Source organism: Panthera leo, chromosome C1 (genome assembly GCF_018350215.1).
Source record: "Panthera leo isolate Ple1 chromosome C1, P.leo_Ple1_pat1.1, whole genome shotgun sequence".
NCBI classification, from domain to species: domain Eukaryota; kingdom Metazoa; phylum Chordata; class Mammalia; order Carnivora; family Felidae; genus Panthera; species Panthera leo.
The window spans coordinates 215,026,595-215,048,022 of record NC_056686.1 but is presented as its reverse complement, the minus strand read 5'-3'; the positions used below and the strand labels follow the sequence as shown (position 1 = coordinate 215,048,022).

At 57.2% G+C, this 21,428-nt stretch overlaps 1 protein-coding gene across 2 annotated transcripts in view; it reads right to left on the bottom strand.

The window, feature by feature from the left end:
- SH3BP4 (SH3 domain binding protein 4) overlaps positions 1-21,428 on the bottom strand; it is an 86,583-nt gene that overhangs the window by 30,143 nt on the left and 35,012 nt on the right. Inside the window, exon 2 of one of the 2 annotated variants that reach the window (XM_042950622.1) lies at positions 19,063-19,130. The exons of the other annotated variant lie outside the window; for it this stretch is intronic. The gene's annotated coding sequence lies outside the window, so the exon portion shown is untranslated. The remainder of the gene's footprint in view (positions 1-19,062; positions 19,131-21,428) is intronic. 2 annotated transcript variants of the gene reach the window in all.

The following is a 21,428-nucleotide window of genomic DNA, read 5'->3' as shown; positions in this document are numbered from 1 at the left end:
TTCTTCCCAATGCACGTTAAAAAAATCTAATAAAATGTCTCCCCACCTCCTCATTCCCTCACAAAAGTAACCCCTCTGGGATTTTGTTGGCATGGCATCGGTAAGAATTGGCATCTTTATATACTTTATTTTCTTCTAGAAACATGGTGGGTCTCATTTATTTAAAAATGAGTCCCAGGGGGCGCCTGGGTGGCTCAGTCGGTTGGGCGTCCGACTTCGGCTCAGGTCAGGATCTCCCCGTTTCGTGAGTTCAAGCCCCGCCTTGGGCTCTGTGCTGACAGCTCGGAGCTTGGAGCCTGCTTCGGATTCTGTGTCTCTTCCCTCTCTCTGCCCCTCCCCTGCTCACACTCTGTCTCTCCCGCTCTTAAAAATAAACATAAACCAAAAACAAATTTTTTTAAATGAGTCCCAGGATGGCACAGAGCAAAGACTGGCAAATTCTTTCTGTAAAGGACAAAGAATAAATTAAACTTTGGGGACCACACATTCTTTGTCACAAATCCAGGCAATTCTGCCTCCAAAGTGTGTTGATCTGACCCTTCTCTCACTGCAGCAGCCCCCCACCTGGTCTCCCACGTCTCATTCCCTTCTCCCCTGACCCCTAAACACACACTTTCCTTAGAACAGCTGGAGGTCTCTCAACAAATTAAGTGTCTCCAGTGGCATTTCCCTGCACTTAGATTAAATCTAACAGACTTATCAGGGCTCCACGATCTGGCCCCACCCAGCCTTCCATGACCTTCTTTCCTTCTTGGTACTTTTCCTGTTCCGAATGCAAATCATCTCTGCCCCAGGACCTTGGCACCGACAGTTCCCTTTGGCGGGCAATCTCCGTCCCCCCGAACTTCACTTTGCTGACAGCTGTTGTCACTCAGGTCTTGCTCACTGCTTCAGAAGGTCCCCGTGTAACCACTCACCACCTCAGCCACACTCACCCCGACCTCTCTGTGCCCGATTGTCCTCGCCTGCCCGAGGAAGGCAAAGCGGTATTGAGAGCTCCCACGACAGGTGATGCCCTTACGCGGGGCACAGGGCCTGAGGCACAGGAAACAGTCCGCAGAGGTCAGAGGTGAGGCTGTTATCGGGACCCAGCGCCCATACAAGCCCTGTACTTTCCATCAACAAGTGCTCGGAGTCCCCGCGAAATATCCTTTTTTTTCTTTGCTATTGTCCAACTGCACCACCGTGGTCCAGAGCCCTACCGTTTGCTGTGGCGAAGAATTACACCAAGGTGGGTTCACGGGTGCCTCATCAAACGACCTCTGATACCTGCAGATAGGACTTCACTGCAAATAGGATCTTGGTGGATGATCCGGTGCAGACGAAGTGACTGGGACGGCCCCTCGTGCACTATGACTGGGGTCCTTATAAAGGGGAATTTTGGGCACAGAGGCGAGGCAGTGGGAGGACACGCGAAGAAGCTGGCTGGCCACACACCAGGGGGAGAGGCCTCTCACGGCGTCTGCCTCACGGCCTCAGAGGGAGACAACGCTGCAGACCCCGTGATCTCGGCCGTCTGGTCTCTGGAGCCCCGAGTGTGAACTTGTTGCTTTCAGCCGCCCAGTCTGTGGTAATTTATTACGGCGGCCCCAGGAAAATGCACGCCTGTCCCAGCGTACTCCCCCCGTGTCTCCCTCTCCGTCACATCTAATACGACCGGAACGCCAGGAAGCAAACAAGAGTCAAGGTCCTAAAACAGAGAGTCACGGACTCAACTGAAACATGTGACCTTGCCTCCACACTTCCAGAACATTCCATCCCCAGGTCCCCAGCGACCAGGGCACCGCGGATGAGTGCTCACCTCAGGCTCCTGAAGGAGGAGTCGGGGGTCGGCAGGCAAAGGGCAACTGTGGACTTGTACCTCCTAAGTGTTATTGGAAAAGTCTGGCCAAGTCACCTCAGTGGCCTTCCAAAGGCATTTTTTTTAAATGTTTATTTACCTCTGAGACAGAGAGAGAGAGAGAGAGAGAGAGGGAGAGAGAACCCGAAGCAGGCTCCAGGCTCGGAGCTGTCAGCACAGAGCCCGACACGGGGCTCGAACTCACGAACCGTGAGATCCTGACTGTGAGTCAGTTAAGCCCAAGTCGGACGCTTAACCCACTGCGCCCCCCATTCGTACGCTTGGCCCGGGCCTCCAGCCCCACAGCCGGCCCCGCTGAGTCCCCGCTCTGTCCTCGGCCGCGGGCCTCGGTCTCCTCACCTGATGCTCAGTAAACCATTAAATTATCGCCCGCGTCTTGTTCCTCCAACCCTCAGACTGCAGTGGGGACTGAACTTAGGGGAGGTGGCACAGAAGACACGGGGCTCCAGGGTCGATCTGAGCGTGAGCACCAGCTCGAGCTGTGTGCTCTTGGCCGAGGTACTGAACCTCTCTGAGCCTCCGGCACCTGCAGGAGGACAGCAAAACCTGCCCTGCCGGGTGGGCCCACAGCGGGCACTCGAGGTCTATCGTTCCCCGCCGTGTTCCCTGGGGAACGGACACAAATGGGAACGGCCCTGGTGTCCCCACACAGCTCCGGACCAGGGACTCGATTTCGTGGTGTCCCACAAGCCACAAATCCTCTGCATTTCCTCTTGGCAACATCATCGTCTATTCAAAACCAAGGTCCCCACTTTCTCACCTTTGAGGACCTCCTCCCGCCCCCACTTTCTCAGTGATGTCACTGCTCCAAGCTTGAAACTCTCAGCTGCATGGTGCCTTCGCTTCCTTTCTATGAAACGGGGATAACACCATCCACCTCCGCAAAGCGTGGGGATGAAACGTGCTGATATGTAAGTGCCGGCTCCCCAGGTCGGGGTCCCCAGCCTCGGGACGTGAACATCCTGGACGGGATCGTGCTTTGTCAGGCACCCCGGAGGACGTTCAGCTGTACCCCTGGCGTCTCCCCACTAGCAGCCAGGGGCATCCCCACTCCAGACCGCCCAAAATGTTTCCGGCCACTGCCAAACGTCCCCGGTGGCGAGAGCACCCGTTTTGAGAACCGCTATCCTCCGCGAGGGCTATGATTAATGTTATTTTTCCTTTCGATCGGAGCCACTGGCCAGCTTGATCCCCTCTCTGTCTCCTTTCTCTTCTGTCCACAGCCTCCAGCTGGTACGGTCCTCACGCGCCTGAGCCCCAAAGCGGTCCCCGTCACCGCTGCTCGACCCTGGATATGCCGCTGACAAGCACCCGTGCAGGCCTTCAAATACTTTCCAATCCAGAGATCTGCCAAGGCTCTCACGTAACCGCGACGCACAGACAGGACAGAGAATCGCCGAGCAGCCTGCACCCACGCGCCCACCCACCGAGGGGTCGCACCCTGACACAGGACCAGCCTCAAGTGCAAATGATGGGCTGAGGTGCCCCCCACCTGGCCTCCTCGAGACCCAAACAAACTCTACCGGGTAAGGACGTGGCCCTTCCCCGACACCCTTGAAATCCCTGCCCCCGTCTCTGTGGCCTCATTATTTGGGAAAAAAATCCTCATTTGTTCTGCCCCCAAGATAACATCTGCTCACCCACCCCCACTATCTCCCCCCCAGCCTCTCCCCTGTGACAGCCCTCATGTGTGATGCTGGGTCAGCCTACCCTCTGACAGGCTAAAAGTATCCCCCCTGTTGAAAACCCAACGCGGCCCGCTCAGCCAAGGCTGTTTCCCTTCCCTGGAAGGTTCTCCCCGCCTGCTGCTGGCCAAACCCTTCAACCGATGCTCCCGAAACCGCTCTGCCATCACCGAGTCCCCCGCTCCAACTCCCAGCACAAAGGCGCCCCGAAACAGCAGCCCTTTCTGGGTGTCACACACAGGTCCCGAGTCAACACGCCCCCCCACACTAAACTCTTGGAGGCGAAGTTCGTTTGCAGATGCGCACAAGGCACACACAACAGGGCTCTTGGGGTCACTGGTCCCCCATCGGGTGCAGACTCCGAATGCCCAGGTGATGGGAGCTCTGCCAATGGATGGGCAACTCTGTCTTAAAGAACGCTTCGAGGAGCGCCTGGGTGGCTCAGGTCATGATCTCACAGTTCGTGGGTTCGAGCCCCGCATCGGGCTCTGTGCTGACGGCTCGGAGCCTGGAGCCTGCTTTGGATTCTGTGTCTCCCCCTTTCTCTGCCCCTCCCCTGCTCATGCTCTGTCCCTCTCTCTCTCTCTCTCAAAAATAAATAAACATTAAAAAAAAGAGAGAGAGAACACTTTGACCTTGAGAAGATCCGCGTGTGTCCTAAGAGAAAAGTGACACGGTGAGTCCCTGCAGAGCAGGGACCCCCGGGACGGTCTCCTGGTGTGGTTACCGTGCAGATAAACCTGCGGTCCGATCGAGCCCAGCTCCGCTGTGGGGGGCCGGGGTCTGAACCGAACCAACCACATAAACGCACAGTCGAGCGCTTGGGAACAGTCGCTGTGCATCGTGAGGCCCGGAGGGCACAGCGTTCCATCTTCAGAAGCAGAGCCCATCCTTCGGGTCTTGGCAGAAGCCCAAGGCAAGGGCGAGGGGACTACGCAGTAGCTCTGTTTGTAGGTGGAAAGGGGGGCCGGGCAGGCGTCTGCAGGAGGAGCCGGGTCCCACCCATCTGCCCACCGGCTGCCCCCCGCCCGCTCCAGGCGGCCGAATCCCTCGAGATCCGTCCGGCCAGAAGTGTCAGTCACATCCACCGCTTTGGGACGCTTCCCGTGTGCCAGACACGGCAATCGTACCCCTGGGCCCACGTGCCCGGGAGAAAAGAAGCGTCTGTCCACGGAGGGGGCCCGCCTGACGATGTCTGCGGGGGTTTTATCCCTAACGGCCCCACGCTGGAAACAGCCCTGTGTCCACCAACTGGAAACGCTCACATGTGACAACACAGAGGAAGCCCACGGGAATTATGGCCCAGAAAAAGCCCAACACAAGAGAGCGCACACCACGTGACCCACGAGCACGGTGGAAATGGACTCTGGGAACCCGAATACTGGTCGAGGGGAGACGGCGGGATCGGCAGGGAAGAAGGGCCCGGAGAAGGTTCTCCGGCGACGGGAGGGTGGCCACGCGGGTGGAAGGGTGCGTGAAAGCTCACGCGCTCGGGACCAGTGCACGTGTGCAGATACAGTAACAGCACGCCTCGACAGCACGCCTCGCTCGGCGTATAATGAAGCAACCAGAAGAGAAACGCGGAGCCGCTGGCCCCAAGTCAGAGAGCTCATCAGTCCCGCAGAGCTGAGAACCCAGGGCTCCGGGTCCCAGCCTGGGGGGCTCTCAGAGGGACAGAACATCCACCGTGGCGCCTCCAACGACGGGAGGGCTTCCCTGCAGTAGACAGAACCCTCTGGTATCAGCTAGAATCATCTGCAGCCGATGCCCCAACCTGGCCTCCACTGGCCCACCTTCGCCAAGGGGAACGGGGGACGGGCTTTCCTCCTAGTCAAGGTTGAGGGGTGAAGGCTTCAGAGCCCCGGGCAAGGGCTTACGTGGCCGGCACTGTTACCGGCCCCCTCACCCACAGGACACACTCCCTGAGCCCCACGGCCCGCACCGCCCAGGGCCTCCCCGCTCGCGAGGCTGGGGCACGGTGGATGGGTCTGTTTCCCACGGCCGCTGGAATCAGTCGCCACGAACTGGGCGGCTTCAATCAAAGGAACTGCTCTGTCCCCTCTGTCGATCCTGGTCTCTCCTCGACTCCGGGCGCTCTGCTCTCGGCTTCCACACCACAGTCTTCACACAGCTGCCTTCTAAGGACACAAGTCACGGGATCGGGGCCCACTCGACTGCGGCGTGACGTCCAGTTTGTTTTTTAAGTTTATTTATTTATTTTGAGAGCGAGCGAGAGGGAGCGCGTGCACTTGTGAGTAGGGAAGGGGCAGAGAGAGGGAGAGAGAGAATCCCAAGCAGGCTCCTCGCCCATCAGCGTGGAGCCCGCTGTGGGGCTCGACCTCATGAACCACGAGATGGGGATCTGGGCCAAAATCAAGAGTCAGGTGGTTAACCGACCGAGCCACCCAGGCGCCCCAGACACGACCTCATCTTAACAGAACCGATTACATCTACAAAGACCCTGTTTCCAACTACGTTCACCTTTCGTGGCTCCGGGTGGACACAGCTTTTGAGCGAGGCCACCGCGCCTGGCACATCAACGGACACGGTGAGAGAGAGGGCCTGGGGCTGCCTCCTGCCAGGGCAGCCTGGTGCGCACCTGGGCCCGGCGGGCCGGGCAGGTAACAGAGGAAAACGGTGCGTGGCTTGGGATGAGGCCAGGCCTCGCGGGCACAGGGGTCACCGGTAAAAGCAAGAGCCCACTTTCCTGGTGACGTGGGCCACCCGCCCCACTCAGATACGAGAGGCACAAAGTCATCTCGGAGACACTGGAGGACACACAGGTTCGAGAAGACAACACAAGGTGCACTTGACAGGCTAACTCTGGTTTCTCCCTCAGGCCCGAGAAGAATTTCACGGAGCCCCTAACCGGCACCTTTCTCAACCGGCGCACGCAGGGCCCGTTCTGGTGACCTGCCCAACAAACCGGGTCGCCGGCTCTGGTCCTCAAGCCCTGAACTGTGCTGTGATACAGAGGGGGCGCCGTGGGAGCTGGTGCTCCGTCCCCAGTTCCTGTCCTTGCTGTCTCCTCTGGCCCGCTGTCCCTCGGGGTGCTCCGCGAGCCCGTGCAGGGCAGAAAGGAAGCTGCCGGGAGGCTCCAGACCCCTTACACCAGCAAGCTTCTCTGGGCGCCAACGCCAACATCTGCAGTCACCAGCCCCGGCGCCCCAGGCACCATGGGACCTAATCACTTGACTACGATGATTTTAAATGAGTGCCTCTCCAGCCGGGCTGCAAACTCCGGGTCGGCGAGGACCGTGTCCTCCAGCAGGCAGCCCCATAGCGCCCCGCAGAGAGTGACAGCCGCTCAGCAAAGACCTGAACCAGTGAACGGCCCGTGGGTTGTCCCAACCTCACTGTTAGGGATGTGGCTGCTTCTCCGAAGCCAGACTTCCTAGGTTCGCAGCCTTCCTGAGGCCTGTCTAGCGCAGGCTGCTGTTCTGAAAACGACGAGGGTCGTCAGAAGGGGGAGTCTTCCTTAATTTCAGTCAACTACAGAGATGCATTGGCCACACGCCACGTCAGCTGCTACAAGAACAGAGAGAAGTAAGCCTGTTCCTGCTGAGCCGGCCCGCGGAAAGGCGGAAGGCACACGAACTCCAACAGAAACCGTAACACAGGCAATCCAGAGAACCACAGCCACCGCTGTCAGCTAAATGCACCCCCTCCCCCGACCCTGCCGCGAAAAGATCCTTTAGATCTTGACCCCCAGCGTCTGTGAACTTGGTATTTGGAAACAGGGTGCGCGCAGATGCGATCAGGTTGAAGTAAGGTTGGACCGGATTAGGGTGGGCCCTAAACGCAATCACAGGTGTCCCTCTGAGAGGAGGAAGATCGGGACAGAGACGCCCAGACACACACAGAGGGACGAAGGCCACGTGGAGACAGAGACAGATCCGAGAGATGCGGCCACCAGCCGATGACCGTCAAGACGGCGGGTCACCCGTCGAGACTTCCCAGACGCCGGGAAGAGGCAAGGGTGGGCTCTTCCAGAAGAAACGTGGTCCTGCAGGTGTCCTGCAGGATTTCACACCTGCAGCCTCCTGGCTGTGAGAACTCGTTCCCGTGGTTTTGAGCCACACGGTCTGTGGACGCGAGCACGCACAGCGCCTGTTGGACACTGAGTGACTGGCAGCCTCTGTTCTAGGCGCCTTCCGCGCACCTGTTCCCGAGACAGACGATCACTGCCTCCACCATACAGTCGAGAAACTGAGATTCGGAGAAGTGACAGAACTGGCCCAAGGCCTCCCCGCTCCCAAGCGTCAGGGCGAGGGGCTCCAGGACCTCCAGCAGACCAGCCTGCCCTCCCCCAGAGGCTGGGGTGAGCCTCGCCACAGCCAGGCCGCCCCGAGCAACGGGGCCGCCTCGTCTCTGCTGATCCCCAAACTCACGTCTCTATGGCAGCCATCTGCCTCCCACACCCACTCAGGACGGCGACACGCTGGCCTCACCTCCCCCCCTGCACCCCTGCATCCCCATCCCGGCAAAGGGCACCACTCAGAATCACCCGTCCTAGCTAGCCTCCTTCCCCAACCAGTTAGCACAGAAAACCGCTTCTGGAAACAGGATTTCTCAACCTCGGGGCGACTGCCATCTGGGGCCTGGTCGTTACTTGCCGTGGGGCTGTTCCGTGCATCGTGGAGAGGCGGGTGGCATCCCAGCCTCTACCCACTGGATGCCAGTAGCACTCCCAGCCCCAGCTGCGGCCACCGGTCGTGTCCCCAGACACTGCCCAATGTCCCCGGGACAGCACTGACACAAAGGGCCAGGCGGGGAGTTTCGCAGGCTCTGTGGGCCTCTACTGTGACCCCTCGGCTCCGCCTCCGAAGGGCCAAGACAGCACAGACGACGAACGGGTGGGCGAGGCTGGCTTCCAATAAACGTCTCCAAGGCAGGTTCGATTAGTAGAGATGATGAAACAGATCTGGGGAAGCAACGCGCCCTAGGACACACAGGTGCTGTGTGATGCCCCCAACCTTCACCTTCACCGTGATGCTACACAAGCCCTCCCCTATTACCTCCTGGCCTCTGCCCTCCTCTGGGTCCCCGGGCACAGCCACAGGATGGAGGGGTGGCCCTGGAGGCCTGTGGCAGCCCTCCTCTCAGTGGTCTGGACGCTGGTGGAGCAGGAATCTCCCCGGCTGGGGGCCCCAGGGGCAAGTGAGGTGAGCTCGGCGTGCAGGGACCGCTGGTGCTGAGAATCCTAGAGGACTGGCTGCCTCCACCCCACCGGCTCCTTTCTGGAAGGTTTTTGTATCACCCTTAAAAATGCATTAGAAATAAAAGGGAATATGCTCTGTTTCCCATAGCAGTGCTATTCCGCGGATTTCTGACTAATCTATTCTTTACTAAGACCCAGGAATATTAGGTAGGATACTGCCCAAAGCAGCAAGTAGCCCTTCAGAGATTTACTCGGCGGCACCCATCTCCAAAGGGAGGGGGCGGGAGGGGAGGGGAAAGGAAGGGAGGGGAAGGAAGGGAGACAGAAAGGAGGAGGAGGAAAAAGCCTGGTTGGGGTTGGCTCGAAGCAGGAAGAGACAAAGGAGGCGAAGTCCAAGGCCCCACCGCCCACCTGCTGTCCGGCTTCCGTCTGCACCTGCTCTGTGGGCGGGAAGGGTCGGTGCCCAGCCCACGCCCCGGTAGGGAGAGGGCAGCATCCTCGGGCGTCCTCCACCACAACCAGCCCAGGACAGGATTAGTTAGTAGCTGGAGCCGGGGGGCCAGAGCTGGACAGCTGCAGGGGCACCCCCACCGTCAGGGGCGCGGGGACACGACCTCGGGATGCCCAGTGCGGTCGCTTAACATCCGGTTGTCGGGAAGGGCTCAGTAAACATCTGCCTCTTCTTATTTTTTAAACCTTTTAAAAACTTTTATTTATTTAAATCATCTCTACACCCAACGTGGGGCTCGAATTCACGACGCTGAGATCAAGAGTCGCTTCCTCACCCAACCGAACCAGGGGGCGCCCGGCAGCCGAGACTGGCAGCGACCAACCAGGTCAGTCGGGGTCTGAGAAGTGCAGGTTCCCGGGCCCTGCCCTGGCGTTTCACTGGGTGGGGACAGGCTGAGCTGTCACTCGAGAGTCCCGACAGGAAGGGGACGGTGTGCTCAGATCAGCATCCTTCGAAAGGACTTTCACAAAGAAGCAATTGGGTCAAGCCCTGGTTCTTGGGACTGGCACGGGGGCAGGTTGGGGGAGCTGGAGCCCAAAGCGAGCGGTCTCTCTCCAAGAGCTGGGAGCAGAGAAGAGAGCTCGTAGAATTTAGTTAGAACATCAAACTAGAAACGAGCCTCAGCGTTACATGCAATCACCAAGAGGAAGAAACAGCCCAAGTGTCCACGGACGGAAGAAGCCGACAAGACACGGTCCAGCCACACAGTGGTCGTTACTCTTCACGAAAGAGAGGAAATTCTGACACATGCCCCAACACGGATGACCCCCGAGAACACTCTGGGGGGTGTGAAGAAGACGGTCACAAAAAGTCACACATCGTGGGGCTCCAGGCAGGCACATATCCACAGAGACGGAGAGCAGGTTCGCGGTTTCCAGCGCTGGGGCCACGGAGGGAGGTCGAGTGGCTGCCCACAGGTCTCTTTCTGGGTAAAATGTTTTGGAACTAGACAGAGGTGGTGGTTGCACCACTTCGTGACTATGCCGAACGTCGCTCAATTGGGACGCTTTCAAAATGCGCCCGTCAGGAACCCATTAAGGGGCTAAAATGTTGTGTCTGTGCTGGGCCAACGGTCCGAAAAGACGCCTTCGCTGAGAAGCGTGTACACACGGAGGCTTCTGTCAGTTACAACCGGGAAGAAACCACTACAGGACAAAAGGAACTTAACGTGCAGTCAGGAGAAAGGAAAGGAAAACTCGGGGGGAAAATCAGGCGCAGGAAGAAGCCGCGAACAGGCGGGATGGAGGCGGTAGTGGCCAGAGGTGCTGACAGAGAACCGGGGAGCACTGGGGTCCCGCTGCGGCCGCACACCCCGAACAGAGACAGGTGTGGGGCCAGCTCGGGTGTTTTTTGGGGCTCTCAAGACCCAACTCCGGCTCACTAAGCAAAAGCGGGAACACACGGGGGTGCCCATGGTCCAGCTGAGGGAGGCCAGGGCTGGGCCCTGGAGCCACTCGGACGCGGACACGCAACGTCCCCCAGCCTCCAGCCCCTGTCACCGTCCCTGCGGGGCCAGCTCTATCCACAGACGCGCTTCTGTACGAGGTGGGAGCGCAGTCGTGAAGGCACCACGCTCGCCTAACTGCAGCTCCTCATTCCCATTTTACGGATGAGCAAATTAAGGCACAACGGCGGGTCAGTCATTGGGGCCACACAGCTGTTAGTCACCCAGACAGGTTCTCTCCGGGGTCTGGACCGCAGCCCTGCAGAACCACACTGGTCAAGAGGGTTCTTCTTCTCCCAACCGGTAAAGCAACACACAGTGGCTGCACCCCCCCCCCCCCCGGAGCCAGGATGTGCTCACCAAAGCGTCTGCTCCCCTCACACCAAATCCATGAACCGGGAGCCTGGCCTCCGTGGCCTGGGTCTGTAGGATGTAAGTCCCCCCCTGAGTCTGGACTCTGGGGCCAGCAGAGACTCTCTGGGTCGTGCTGGTCCAGCCTTGCCGGAGGACTGCAAAGTGGGGGTGCTGCCTTCTGCCTCCCGGCCACGCCCCCGTCCACAGGGCCCCTCGATGGGCCTCATTCAGATTCACTCTGACGCCGACTCCCGTGTGGTGCCCTGAAATCTCCACAGACACTTGGCATCCCAAGGTGGGCAAACTATTTTCTGGTGACTTACATGCAAATCTGCCCCCTGATCAATCTTCACGCCCTGGCGGATGGGGGCCTGGTTCTCATTAAATCCCTCTGAAATCAAGAAATCCAAGCCAGATAGGAATCTGGTGAGCACTGTTCCCGTCAGGCCCATCCAGGAGCCCCTGGACTCCGCTAGAGTCGGGCGACTTCTCCAGATGGACAATTCCAGAACCCTGCTTTTAGCCTTCCACCGCGGGACCCCAGATCTCTTATTACGGGGACCCTGGGTGATGGTGCTGAGGTTGGAAGGTTCTGTCTGACCTCACTTTAATCCCCGTTCAGTTTCTACGAGGCACAAATCTCCCTCATCTGTATGACGAGGCTAGTAGTTAATATGTGGCTCGCTCTACCTCTCCCTGCAGAGATCAAGAACAAATCTAAGACAGCTTTGCAAACTGTAAAGTGCCGCGCGAAATTTAAATACGAAACAAAGCTACAGAAGAGGTCTTCAAACACTATACAAGTAACATTTCTCTCCCTGAAGCTTCCTCTTCGCCAGATCTGACTTTGGCCCCAGGACTTCCTGTACCATTCATTAAAAAGAAACAGCCTCCTTTGAAAGCCACAATTCATTAATTCGTCTTCTAATGCTGCTTCAAGACCTCAGCGCCGTGAATGCTGCTTCAAGACCTCAGCGCCGTGGAACCTAAACAATTCGGGAGGACCCACGGATGGCCTGCTGGTAATGTGGATGCTGCCCCTTGATCTGGACGCTGGGTTTCCATTAGCCACCTGCACGGCGCCTTTGCTCTTCGTGTGTTGTTTTTTTGAAAATCCAAAGCATTTTCATAAGCCAAGTCTTCCCCATTGTGTAACTGAGCAAATAATAGCTGCATTGAACAAAAAGCAAAAGAAATAAAGGGAAGGTAAAGAAAGAAGAGATTTAACCGGTTTCTGTCCAGTTCCACATCGGTTTCCGCTCAGTACTCCAGCCAAGGAGAGAGATTTGGTGCCTCGGTCGGACCCGACCCCCGCTTAATTTATCTCCAATGTATCTGATCTCCAAGCCTGTCTTGGGCTTTCTTCCAGGTCCAGAACTGTTGCCTTTTTGAGGGTGCAAATCCTTTGAGAAACCTGGTAAGGGCTTACAGGCTTTCTCTTCAGAAAACCACCTGCACCTGTAAAGTTCTGCCACAGACTCTCTAGAAGGACCACGCTAGGAGGCCGTGGGCCCCAGGTGAAACACATCTGCTCGCTTCTGATAAACATGATGTTCGAGAGAACAAGGAGCAGCCCAGAGGGTGGTGGACACTGTCAGAGGCCAGCCTAGGCCAACCTAAAGCATCACTCGGTGACACAATTTCAAGGACAACTGAAGGAGGCTGCACATTCCAGCTCCTACAGGGAACAGAGTGTAAACAGGATTTCCAGTGACGACAGAAAAGGAAGGAAAAAGGATCAAGTTGTGTTTACTGAGCACAGAGTCCAGGGAGGCCTGGGAAGTGGATGGGGGGCATGGGGGACGGGGGTCCGTGTTCACAAGGAGCCAAGGCGACAGGCACACCACACGGTGTAGAACACGACAGACCCTCACCAGGGCGGACCCCTGACCTGTTGGGATAGCAGACGGCCAGGTGGTCAAGGGAAGACACCGTGACGTTGGGAAGACACCGTGACCTTGGGAAGACACCGTGACCTTGGGAAAATGCTGAGCTTGGACAGACGCCGGCTTTTTTTAAGTTTCTGCTTCCTCTCCTGTCAAACGCAAGGCTTGGCCCCAGGGTCTTCTAAGTCCCTTCCTGCTCTCGACAGAGCGGAAAGCAGGTCCCGGGCGCATCACAGGTAGAGCTCCAGGACATGCGTCTGCCCGACGACAGCCTACAAAACACCGCCACAGTGTGCCAGGAAGGTCCAGCCTGGCGCCTCTGCCCGGCCGTCCCGCAGGCCAGCTGCTCACTTCTTGGAAAGAGGGGCCCCAAGTCATTCGCTCTGGCCAGTGGGGCATGTTAATCCCTCTTGTGACCTTTGGGACCCTCGGGACAGCCCGAGGTGGGGAGGGCGACGTGCCTGACGGGCAGCGTGGACCGAAATGTCAGGGGAGGGCTGCCCCCTTGACCACATTAACTGCATGTTCAGAGGAGCCACATGGCGGACGCTCGGTCCCTCAATAAAGACGCGAGAAAAGGAAGGCCCAGAGGGGCTAAATGGCTAGTCCAAAATGATGGGGTGGGGCCAGGTCCCGAAGGAAGGAAGAGGAGGGAGGGGGGAGGCGAGAGGGAAGGAGGGAAAGGAAACTGCATGTAAGTCCAGGTGAGGGTGAATGCAGATCTCCTCCTCACCTGCCCGGGAGGACCATCAGCCGTCACTGCCTGGCCCAGGGACACGCCCGTGGCCCCGCGCCCATCCCCCTGATGGATCCGCGAGGGACACCCCCTACCGGAGAGCCAGTCCACGACCTGCCTGCTGACCCAACGACTCAGCGAGGACTGGCCCAAAAAGATGAGCTGGCCCAAGCGACTCCCGAGTGCCGGAAGCCAACATGGCCCAGGGGCAGGTCCCGCTGAGAATGGCTGGAGGCCATTCCTGGGCCAGGTGCACGCTGGGTGCGCAGCAGAGGCCAGGTGACAGGGCAGAAGCATGAAGGGGTGAGGAGAAGGGGGGCGGGGGCGGGCATCCAATTCTCGGAAAGCAGCTTCATTTCTCAAATCCTGGTTCTCGGGTCCTCCGTAACCCACTATGCTTGGTCTCGATCCTTCTAATAATCCTTTTTCTTCCTCTTGAGCAAGTTTTTATTTAAAAAAAAGTTTTTTAATGTTTACTTATTTTTCAGGGAGAGAGAGAAAGAGACAGAGCACAAGTGGGAGAGGCACAGAGACAGAGAGGGAGACCCAGAATCTGAAGCAGGCTCCAGGCTCCGAGCTGTCAGCACAGAGCCCGACGCGGGGCTCGAACCCACGCAGCGGGAGCTCGTGACCTGAGCCGAAGTCAGCTGCTCAACCTGCTGAGCCACCCGGGCGCCCCACTCTTGAGCAAGTTGGAGTGCATATTTAATTGGATTTGATCTGAAGGAACTTTCTAGACACTGGCTCTATTTTTACAGACAAGTAAAGTGAAGGCCAAGGAAATTAACGTAGGCAAAATGCTCACGGGCTCAAAACTGAAACTCGTCTATACTCAGGACAGATGAAAGCGCTAAGCTCTTTGCGTGGACGCTTTCTGACCAGAGAATAAAATACACTCACTCTGCCCTTCCCAAGTGCAGCCGCCCGTCAGCTTTAAACAATGAACTAACAAAGGGGTAAACTCAAGCCAGAGAGATAGGAAAATGTGGGAGTTTCTGATTAGATCGGTTCTTTGTCGTCTGAGCGGGGGTTTAGCCAGAGATTGGGAGGCTCTTGAAATAAACAATGGTGGACTCTTCCTTCACTCACACCTTTTATCTCCAAACCCTCAAGTATGTTAAAAATTTCTCATCTGTCCTCAGGCAGGCCGGGTAGGAGGGTTAACACAACTAACACAGGAGGCTTTTAAGAAGGCAGGTGCCATTCTGAGCGTAACCCCTCACCGGGAGTGGCTCGGGTTTCTCATCTGTCCACATTCCCCAGATTGTACTTTGCTGGCCCGCGACCTCACTCAGATTCAACTGCACCCTTGACTTAATGAGGCGGCACCGATGTGAGGCATTTTCACGCAGAGGTTTTGAAAGAGGCTGAGCGCCGTCTCAGGTTGGCCGCATGGCTGAGGGGCTGCCCTCTGCCTGCTCCTGGGTCACCCCCTCTGACCCTGTGAGGTCAGCCCCTGCCCCAGGGGGTGTCCACGCTCGGCAGGTGCAGAACGGGTGCCTCTAGGTCATCTGGCCAGGGGCAGTCCAAGCAGGCCTGGGAGTCACCCCGTGGACAATGCGGGCCTTAGCCTGCTCTGTCTCAAGGGCATATGAAAGAGGCTCTCAACGACCGTACACACTGGGGCCAGACCCAAACTGCAAAAAATAACCGCTTAGTGGTAGCCAGGGGGTGGGGGCGGGGGGGCAGGGGGACGATGGGAGTAACTGCTTATCGGGTGCAGGCTCTTCTCCCAGGGTGATGAAAACGTTGCAAACCAGAGAGAGGCGGTGGCTACACAACACGGGGAAGGCACTAGATGCCAGGAAATGGTACACTTTAAAACGGTTAACTGAGGGGCACCTGGGCGGCTCAGGTCATGATCCCAGGGCCGTGGGATCGAGACCCGCGTCACGCTCGCGCTGAGTGTGGAGCCTGCTTAAAATTCTCCCTCCCTCTCTCTCTCTCTCTCTCTGCCCCTCCCCTGCTTGCTGCCATGTGCACGTGTGTGTGCATTCTCACTCTCTAAAATTAAAAAAAAAAAAAAATAATAGAGGCATCTGGGTGGCTCAGTTGGTTAAGCATGCGACTTCAGCTCAGGCTGTGGTCTCACAGATTGTGGGTTCGAGCCCTGCGTCTGGCTGTGTGCCAGAGCCTGGAGCCTGCTTCGGATTCTATGTCTTTGAGCCTCCCTCTCTCTGCCCTTCCACTGATCACACTCTGACTCTCTCTCAAAGATAAATCAACATTAAAAAAATTTTTTTAAATAATCAATCAATAATAAAGTACAATGGCGAATTGGATGTTACATGAATTTCACTGCAAAACAACACAAAACACTCCCAAACCCCACACAATCAGAAAGGTCTGGAGATCCCCGGTCTGAAAAGTAGCCCCTGAAAAGAATTAGCAGGTGATTCTGACGTGGTCTAGACAGAGGGCGCCTGGCCAGGGCCGGCCCTCCTCCAGAAGAGGAATCCGGGTAGCTGAAAGGTAGCTTCCTTTAAGAGCAACTCATTCCTGAATCGTATCCTTGACTTTCAGGTAAATTTAGAGTTCTAAAAGAAACGTGATCAGCTGTTTACCCTAAGAATTAGCTCTGTGGCTCACGTTTGTGGCTTGCAGTTTGTTTCCACTGGCCAGCACTGGACCCAGAGACCTAGCCCACGTGAGCCATGAAGTGCCCTCCCAGGACCAAGGTAAAGGGGGGCGGGCAAGGAAGGAGTGCCTTAGGGCACACGAGGTGGGCTCCAGGATTGGGATTCTCTACTTACTAGTGACTCTCTGAACTTGAACTTGAATGAGGTACTCCCTTGAGCCACATCTCTGATCTGTAAAATGGGCAGGACAACAAGAGTGTCGCAGGGCTTGAGCAGATACAACGTGCGGAGGGTGGTGACTGGAAGCCTTCCCAGGCACTGGCAGAACCGTGGGAACGAGCCTCGGTCTCCCCTGCGGAGGAGGAACGGCGCTCTGCCCTCGGCTGGCACACTTCCCTAGGAGATGTAGGGCCAAGTTCTGGTACTTGCTGGAGACACGGCAACACGGCCACTCACACTGGTCTTAAAGTGATGAGAAACAGAGTCGGGGCTCATTTCTGCTCCCTGCCTTGGTCCATCATCTTGAGCAGCCAACATTAAAGCAGGTGCTTTAACAAACCATGTCTGGCGGTGGTAACAAGGCGCTTGCTAACAGGTTAAGACTCTAATTCGGAGTTGCTGGGATTACAGGCAAATCACAGAATCGGGCACCAGCAAAACTCTGCACATCCCCATTGAAACCCCGGGAAGCCCCACCGCACAATGAACTTGACACAAATCAGGTCTTGAATATTAAAATGCACAAAGAAAAAACTGCATTTATGTTCCCGTGGGGGAAAGCCACAAACACTGACCACATATGTTAAGAACCTCCCCCCTCTTTTTTTTTTGGCCACAGCCAACAGATGATCTCTTTAAATGCTGTAGGACACACATCCACTCCCCTAAATTTCAGCCCCCAAAACAAGCTCTCCAGGCTCCTGGGAGCCCTTTATGCCAAGACAGAGACAAGGGGCACCACTCTGGCTCCTGTCTAGAAGGAAGGCGCTGTCCCACCAGCCTGCTTCCTCTTCACAGACAACCTGCCGCCCCGGGAACCCTGTCTGGTTCAATGCCAGGAAAAGCAAGCCACGTGAATACCACTCAGGTTGCTGCTGGGGTAGGAGAGGGGTCCCAGGCAGGGGCTCCCACTAACTTCCTGCTGTTTACTCAGGAGGGGGTGGCCTGCACTTGCCAAGCTGCACCCCGCATCCAACCCCGGGGATGAGACCACGTGGGGGTCGGACAGGGAGTCGTGTTGTACAACCCACTGGTGTCTATCACGTTTATCTAGAGAAAAGAACCAAGCTTCATGTTTGCTCGCTGATTTCAGAACCCCTGGCATTCTGGCCAATGCCAGGCCAGAAGAATGCTAGGAATTTGGATGCCTTTCACTGGGTTTTGCTGCAATCCAAACAGACCACAGCCTCCAGGGCAAGGGGCTGTACTTATAAGGCAAGGGCAGAAGTATTTTAAATCCTGAGACCTCAGTGTTGGGGGCGGGGCGGGGCGGGGCGGGGCGGGGCGGGGCGGCCCCCCCCCCCCCCCCCCCCCCCCGCACTGACCCTGGGGTCAGAAGGCTCCTAAATTCCTTACATCACTATTAAAAGCCCCCAGGGCGTAACCTGCAGACATCCCAAACATTCTTTCCGTCCTAAAGCACTTGCAGATACTGGGGAACAAGGAGACCTGATCTACAAGGTGGGGGGATAAGAATGTTGGAATAGAATCCAGCCATCTAGCCCCCTCCCCAGTTGAACAGAGGATACATAAGGCTTAAGGAAAAACCTGGAAGAAGTCAAGCAGCTGTCCACTTCATTTGGAAGGGCTTTTATCACTCAGACACGATCTGGAAGGCAGCAGCCTCTAAGCCACTCCTTACGAGCTCCCCTCTCCTACCCAGAGGCTCCATGTAATTCTATCTGATCCTTTCACCCGGGGGAGGACACGTGTGTGGTTTTTAAACACAGGAAGCCTGCACCACGCTGTGTAGACGACCCCACCGAGGTGACTGTCCCATGGCTGGCCAAGCGAGTAAGAATCACGAGCTGCTAGGATCCCACTTTGGAGTGGAATCCCATGCGGACTCCACTTCCCCGAGGAGCAGGGAGTTACATCCGGACTTATCCGGTCACGACATGGTGCGCCTGGAACTCACGAAGTAACACTGTATGTCAACTGCACCTTCAATAATAAAAGTTAAAAAAAAAAAAAAGGAAAAGCCAAGAAAATACCCGGGAACGTTCTACGAGGACACCATTCTCTCTTTCTCGCTGCTGCAGCACGCCTGCTCCTGGTGACTGCTGGTAATGCTTCCTCCTAACGTCCTGCCAACGCGTTTCTGGGACAAATGCCCTCCCAGAGCTCCGGGGTGGGCGACCCGTAACCGCGGCCACATGGCACTCTCTCAACCCGCACCCCGTCACCGGTGGTCATTGTTTGGGAGCTCATAACCTCTCCCGTTGTAAGAATAACTCCTTTGTGCATACACAGAAGGACAGCCAACCTGGGCTCTGCCCCATGGCTGTCAGGGCACAGAGCAAGCTGCCCATCTGGTTTCTGGGTAGAGCGAGAATGTTCCTGGCACCAGAAAGGGAAGTCACCGGTGCCACCTGACCTTCCCGTGTTGGGGACCCTGAGAGCGGAGGAGGATTAGAAGACAAGAGAGCCCCGAGGGAGATGTGTGCCGTGCGATAAACGGCCAGGAAGCCTCCAGAAGTGACTCCTCCCTTGGGAGTTGCTCTGCAGGTGTACGGGCCCATCTCCCCATCCGGGTCTGTGCACGTTGGCCACGACACCACACACAGTCTCCACGAAGCAGGCCCGGGGCGGCCACCCACCCCAACACCCTGCCTGCGCGGCTTACCTGCCACGGGCTTCCAGACGTCAGAGCAGAAGCCCCGGGAACCGGCCTTCCTTCCAGAGAAGGGGGGGCTGCAAGACACAAGGGGGGGCCTAGGATTCAGGGCGTCGGTCGGCCGGAACCCGTTCCAGGTCTAGAGTCCCCTGTGCTCCGAGCCACGTTCGCACGGCAAGGTGGGGATGCTGGGGACCCTCCCCGGACAGCCGCCCCCACCCTACTCCCCAGGAGTCCCTGAGACCCACTGCAGCCCCGCTTTCCCTCTGCAAGCCCTGCCCCGGCAGGGTGGACCCCAAGCATGCATCCCCCCAGTCAACCTCCCACACAAAGACCTGTGTCAGAGTTGGCCTCCCGGGCAGCCCGGCCTGCGACAAGGGCTTTTTTTTTCCTTGGCTGTTTTTTTCCCCAGTGCTGTGTTTTCCCTCACCTGCTCTTACATCTGCCGCAGAGACCGGCAGTCTTAGCTCCACACGACAATCTCAGGAGCTGAACCCCAGAGACACAGTCCAGTTGCCTTGCCGGCAGTGGGGTTTGCCTCCTCACGCACACCACGCAGGGCCGCTCAGGAGGAGGTGGTTCGAATCCCACCTAACTAACGCGACGCTACAGAGCCCACGGCCGCGAAGGACTCCTGAAGCGGGGATGGCAGGACAGAGCAGCGGGACTGAAGGTCACCAACGCGTGACCCTCAGCCACTGCCTCCCGGCCCCATCACGTCGTGGAATGTGAGGCTGAAATCTCATTCTGGAGGCCCTCCTTAAATCAAGGCCCCCTGGCCCCCTGCCCCTTCCCCGGAACAGACCCTCTTCCGTGTAAATATTTCACACGCGATGAAAAGGGGCATCATTAGGAATCATTCCCTGTGATCTGAGATGGGGCGGGGGCGGGGAGTATGTTGTCTGCCCTCCCACCCCACCCCACCCCCCCCGCCCGGGGGCTTCAAACGTAAACAATTTCCAGATGTACAGAAGGGCGTGGGGACAGAGGAAGAAACCAACCCGAAGCGAAGAGAAAATGTGGCACGTACACAGTTAATCTCGAGGTAGACAGAACTTCTAAACTTCGCAAGCAATGAATGAAATCACAGAGGCAAGGCAGACAGCTCGATCAAAGTCAACGAGCGCTGAAAAAGGCAACAATGTGAGAAAATATATTCAAACACGACAGAAGATTTAGATCCTAAAAGAGTCAGAAAAAGGCGGGGGGTGGGGACAGGATGTTCAAGGCACAGGAAACCAGAGGCCGCTGTCCACCCGGCACGTTGGTTTGGGATGCGTCCACCTTGCTACCCACGGGGGCCAAGGAACGCCCCGAATATTCACCAAGACTCAAGGAGACTCAAGGGACTCCCCGAATATTCAGCAAGGCGCTCACGGCCCTTGGAAGACTGATGGCAAGACAGAACGGAGACCTCATCACGTTAAAAGGCGCCGAGAAAGGACAGGAGGTGGTGACAATGTTAACACAAGGGGGCTCACGGGGGCTTCTGCGTCTTCAGACTTCTCTGATCCCAATTGGTTCGACGGTGAGGACAGGATAGCCCGCGTTTCCCATTGCGAAAAGTCACTCCTCCCAAGTCACGATACCAGCCTACGCCAGAACTCGGGGTGCCTCCTTTCCTGTTCCCCAAACCCCTCCAGTCTTGGCTGGGGTCTTGGGAATCTCGAGCCTCGTTCTGACCGGGTGCCAGCTCTGGGGGGGCCTCGTTCCCCTGCTCTGTCCCTGTGCGGGCTGGGTAGTTGGGAGGCCGGCGAGGCCGGAGTTCTGGAGGAGCACCTCTACGTGGTCCCTGCCTTGGCCTCCCTCACCCCTGCTGCGGCTCACCCCGCCCCGGGCTACCCAGAGCCCATCTCCCAGGCACAAAATAAACGTCTGCTGGGAAACTGCAGGCTGCTACCTCGTCTTAACTCGAGAACGTTGCCAGGATTTTTCTTCGTGAAGAGATTACCACAACACGCTTACTCACTGCTGAATGAAGGGCTGAGTCACTCGGCATTTGGGGTAAGGACCTTGCAAGCTCTCTGGGCTCTCCATTCGCTCCTTCCAGAGGATTATTTAGGGAGAGAACTTTCGCTTGCAGACCCGTGGCCCTGAAGCTGAGTTGTATGGCATCACACGAGTCTCTGGCAGACGGGGGGGTGACTGGGTCAGCTCCTACCTTATACCTAATACCCCGTGTTGCCCAGCAAGCTGGCTCAGAGCTGTCTGTGTTGGACGCTGGGCAGGTACTTGGTGCGCGTGCACACACACGCACACGGAACCCTCTGGCAATTCGGTGTTGAGAGTGCAGGAAGGGAGGGGGTCTGGCTGTGAATGGTCCTGCCCGGGAGGTCCAGGGGGGATGGACTGAGTGGACAGGACCTGCTGGCCCC